Source organism: Schistocerca piceifrons, unplaced genomic scaffold, assembly GCF_021461385.2.
Source record: "Schistocerca piceifrons isolate TAMUIC-IGC-003096 unplaced genomic scaffold, iqSchPice1.1 HiC_scaffold_289, whole genome shotgun sequence".
Lineage (NCBI taxonomy): Eukaryota > Metazoa > Arthropoda > Insecta > Orthoptera > Acrididae > Schistocerca > Schistocerca piceifrons.
Window position 1 is genome coordinate 40,001 of NW_025728503.1, and position 5,000 is coordinate 45,000.

The 5,000-nt window shown below is 53.4% G+C and overlaps 1 non-coding gene across 1 annotated transcript in view; it reads right to left on the reverse strand.

Moving 5' to 3' along the window:
- Positions 1 to 929, reverse strand: part of LOC124744363 — a 1,908-nt gene extending 979 nt beyond the window's left edge. Inside the window, exon 1 of the ribosomal RNA XR_007010709.1 lies at positions 1 to 929. This exon is cut by the window's left edge and continues 979 nt beyond it. This is a non-coding gene — a ribosomal RNA (small subunit ribosomal RNA).
- Between the last annotated feature and the right edge of the window lie 4,071 nt (positions 930 to 5,000).

Here is a 5,000-nt window from a genome sequence, read left to right on the forward strand (position 1 = left end):
AAATAGAACCGAGGTCCTATTCCATTATTCCATGCACACAGTATTCAGGCGGGCTTGCCTGCTTTAAGCACTCTAATTTGTTCAAAGTAAACGTGCCGGCCCACCGAGACACTCAATAAAGAGCACCCTGGTAGGATTTCAACGGGGTCCGCCTCGGGACGCACGAGCACGCACGAGGCGGTCGCACGCCTTCGGCTCGCCCCACCGGCAGGACGTCCCACGATACATGCCAGTTAAACACCGACGGGCGGTGAACCAACAGCGTGGGACACAAATCCAACTACGAGCTTTTTAACCGCAACAACTTTAATATACGCTATTGGAGCTGGAATTACCGCGGCTGCTGGCACCAGACTTGCCCTCCAATAGATACTCGTTAAAGGATTTAAAGTGTACTCATTCCGATTACGGGGCCTCGGATGAGTCCCGTATCGTTATTTTTCGTCACTACCTCCCCGTGCCGGGAGTGGGTAATTTGCGCGCCTGCTGCCTTCCTTGGATGTGGTAGCCGTTTCTCAGGCTCCCTCTCCGGAATCGAACCCTGATTCCCCGTTACCCGTTACAACCATGGTAGGCGCAGAACCTACCATCGACAGTTGATAAGGCAGACATTTGAAAGATGCGTCGCCGGTACGAGGACCGTGCGATCAGCCCAAAGTTATTCAGAGTCACCAAGGCAAACGGACCGGACGAGCCGACCGATTGGTTTTGATCTAATAAAAGCGTCCCTTCCATCTCTGGTCGGGACTCTGTTTGCATGTATTAGCTCTAGAATTACCACAGTTATCCAAGTAACGTGGGTACGATCTAAGGAACCATAACTGATTTAATGAGCCATTCGCGGTTTCACCTTAATGCGGCTTGTACTGAGACATGCATGGCTTAATCTTTGAGACAAGCATATGACTACTGGCAGGATCAACCAGGGAGCTGCGTCAACTAGAGCTGAGCAGCCGGCCGCCCGGGAGTGTGTCCCGGGGGCCCGCGCGAACACGCAAGCGTCCGCTCAATCATTCTGCAAACAGGAGGAGGCTGAGCTCCCCTGCACAATACACCTCGAAACCCTCTCAGGTCCCGGCGGCGCGCAGCGCCGTCCCAAGTACTTGGTCGGGTTCGAGAGAGGCGCAATCGCCCGGAGTTAGGCGAGTAGACGCTTTCGGTGCGACCACCCGTGCTCCCAACTGAGCTTGCCGCTGCCGACAGAGGCCCGGGAGCGTGCTGTCGTGGCATTGCCGGCGGGAGACAACACGCGCCACCTACGGTGACCGGCAGCTCCAACGCCAGCGCCACAGAAGGACAAAAGCCCCACTTGGGTGCCGAAGCGAACTCTCCCAGCACAGCGCACGCGCCAACACATCCGCACAGCTGCGATACAAACCACCAGCGAGAACCGCTGGGGCGACCGAGCAGCAGACGGCGCGCGGCGCCGAGCGCCGGGCGGCGGCGCATCCTCAACGCACACAGTCCTCAATCGGACCAGCACACTGAAGATGTCCACCGCGCTTCGCACCGGGCCCGCGAGGACCTACTTTGGCCGCACGGCGCCGCGCGCAGGGTGCGCCGGCGCGCAGCTGCGACGCCTGCCGCGTCCGTCGGCCGGCGCGCCTGCCACTGGCCGCCCCCACCAGCCGGCTGTAGCGCGTGCGCCCACGCACCGCGCGGCCAGCACGCCGGGAGGCGCCCCCTCACCGGCCGGGGACGGTCCCACCCAGCCACCGCCGCGTATCGCTTCACACCCAGATGCCGTTCAGTTTCGTCGGCATGGTGGGTATCGCTGGAACAACCGGTTCGTACCTCAACCTATCGTCGCCATCACCGATTCACCCCTAGCGAGAACAACCGCACCACAACAGGTTACCATTTGTTCATTTGCGTAACTTCACCAGAAAACGCAGGCGTCCATCGCCATTTGCAACTTCAACGATTATTGCATGCCTGTGTCAGGTGTCACGCCACACTACGTCTGCCCACATACACGCAACAAAATGTGCACGCCTAGACAATACGTGGAAGGTGGCCCCGTACGTATGCGATGTCCATTGCTCGAACGACTGTCAACCGGCCTCTGTAGCATGTCGCAGATATGGAACGCGGTGCACCATGCCATCACGGTGTGTGAGGAGAGACGACTAGGTCCGAATACATCAACAGACAGCTCATGCTGATCGCCATCCACGGCGTCCGTTCCTCCCACACGTCTCTATGGCGTACCACACTGCAATCCAGCTCTCATAGGGAGACGACACGTAGCTGCGTGCACAATATTTGCACTGTATGGTCCGCCGTTTTTGGGCGCAGTCGTTGTACGGTCACACATGTGCCACGATGTATCATTCGGTACATAAGGACGAATGTGCAGTACAGATTGTGGTTTACGCGTACGACATTAGCGGACGGTTGACACAGGCCGCACCACAACGTAGCCTGAGTACGTCGCATGCGAAGGGCATTGAACATGCAAACTTCTCACCAACCAGCTTGCGAAGGCAGGGGGGCAAGGTGGGGACGTGGGGAGGGGCGGCATGTACGTCCTGCTGCCATCCACATTACAGTGTACAGCAGGAGCATGTGGAAAGTCAGCAAGACTTGCAAGGTGTTTAACATGAAGCGATACACAGGGGAGCGGGCAGTGCGAGTAGCGAACTATATTGCGAGGGTTGCGGGTGGGCAACACTACACTAATTGAACGAGTCGTATAACAATTACAGAGCAGGTTTAGGCGACAACATGGGTTACGTTAGGGGACAACGTGGGTTACGTTAGGGGACAACGTGGGTTACTTTAGGGGACAACGTGGGTTAGGTTAAGGCACAACGTGGGTTAGGTTAAGGCACAACGTGGGTTAGGTTAAGGCACAACGTGGGTTAGGTTAAGGCACAACGTGGGTTAGGTTAAGGCACAACGTGGGTTAGGTTAAGGCACAACATGGGTTAGGTTAAGGCACAACATGGGTTAGGTTAAGGCACAACGTGGGTTAGGTTAAGGCACAACGTGGGTTAGGTTAAGGCACAACGTGGGTTAGGTTAAGGCACAACGTGGGTTAGGTTAAGGCACAACGTGGGTTAGGTTAAGGCACAACATGGGTTAGGTTAAGGCACAACATGGGTTAGGTTAAGGCACAACATGGGTTAGGTTAAGGCACAACATGGGTTAGGTTAAGGCACAACATGGGTTAGGTTAAGGCACAACATGGGTTAGGTTAAGGCACAACGTGGGTTAGGTTAAGGCACAACGTGGGTTAGGTTAAGGCACAACGTGGGTTAGGTTAAGGCACAACATGGGTTAGGTTAAGGCACAACATGGGTTAGGTTAAGGCACAACATGGGTTAGGTTAAGGCACAACATGGGTTAGGTTAAGGCACAACATGGGTTAGGTTAAGGCACAACATGGGGTTAGGTTAAGGTACAACATGGGTTAGGTTAAGGTACAACATGGGTTAGGTTAAGGTACAACATGGGTTAGGTTAAGGTACAACATGGGTTAGGTTAAGGTACAACATGGGTTAGGTTAAGGTACAACATGGGTTAGGTTAAGGTACAACATGGGTTAGGTTAAGGTACAACATGGGTTAGGTTAAGGTACAACATGGGTTAGGTTAAGGTACAACATGGGTTAGGTTAAGGTACAACATGGGTTAGGTTAAGGTACAACATAGGTTAGGTTAAGGTACAACATAGGTTAGGTTAAGGTACAACATAGGTTAGGTTAAGGTACAACATAGGTTAGGTTAAGGTACAACATAGGTTAGGTTAAGGTACAACATAGGTTAGGTTAAGGTACAACATAGGTTAGGTTAAGGTACAACATAGGTTAGGTTAAGGTACAACATAGGTAGGTTAAGGTACAACATAGGTTAGGTTAAGGTACAACATAGGTTAGGTTAAGGTACAACATAGGTTAGGTTAGGTTAGGTTAGGTTACACGTTGTTGTAAGGAAAGGTGTAGGGGGGGGGGGGGCGGGGGCGGCAGGTTCGTTGATAGTGATTATAGTAAGTGAATGCTTGTGACATGATCAGATTTGTCACGTCAGGATGCACCTTTGGCTTATTAGAGGCGGCGCTCCAATTCTATGCTTGTGTGAGACCTGTGTCTTTGACTCATGTCATTGTTTGTGCGCTGTGACAGGAGGTACTATTGTGATGTTGGGTGCACCGTTGTATAGGACATGTGTGGGTGTTGGTGCCTGGTCTGCGCAATGGTGGATGTCGAAAGGCTGGGATATTGTATTTTCCGCATGGACCTCCTGGTCTGGTTGTGATAGTGTGGATTGTGTAATGTGGCGGAGAAGATGCACTGGATGTTGTTCCATGCTGGTGCTTACATATTGTATGTGCGCCTGTTAGAAGCAGAGAGTGGTGCGTGATCAGAGTGTCTGGCTGACGTGTGGTTCCCATTGTGGGCAGACTCTTTCAGCATGTATACGGACAGTTGTGTATATTTGCTGTAGTTTGATGGCTCTGCATTGATTACTAATCAGCGCCGTGTGTACGGGTAATCTGGTTCCAGTCCAAAATGTTCCATCTGTGTACATTAGTGACAAAGACTCCCCCCATGCAGTGGGGCTCGGTCTGTTATAGCTCTTCCGCGTAATATATTTGCCCCACGTTTTTGCGACTGCGAGTGCGAGTGCAACGCGCATGGGGACCGACATGCTGATGGCTCGGTATCGGACGCCGTACAGTGAGCAACGCGATCGCGTCTCTCGCTCGTAAGTGGTACAGGTCGCGGCTCATGTATAGGGACAGCGGGAATGTCGCATATTGGAAATAACTCTTCATGAAACGCAAGTTATAGGGGTGGATTGCACTTTACGAGTGCGGGAAACTTCCGCCGTTCATCCGCTGGAGGTGCGCGTGTGGCGGTTGGGGTGGTGCACGAACGGGTGCGGGTGGAGTCATTGCCGGTCCACGGCTTCGTGCGGCAGAGCCACTGGAGATTGGGTGCTATGGTCGACAGAGGCTGCAGGCTTTGTGGGTGGCGTCGAAAGGCGGGCACTGTG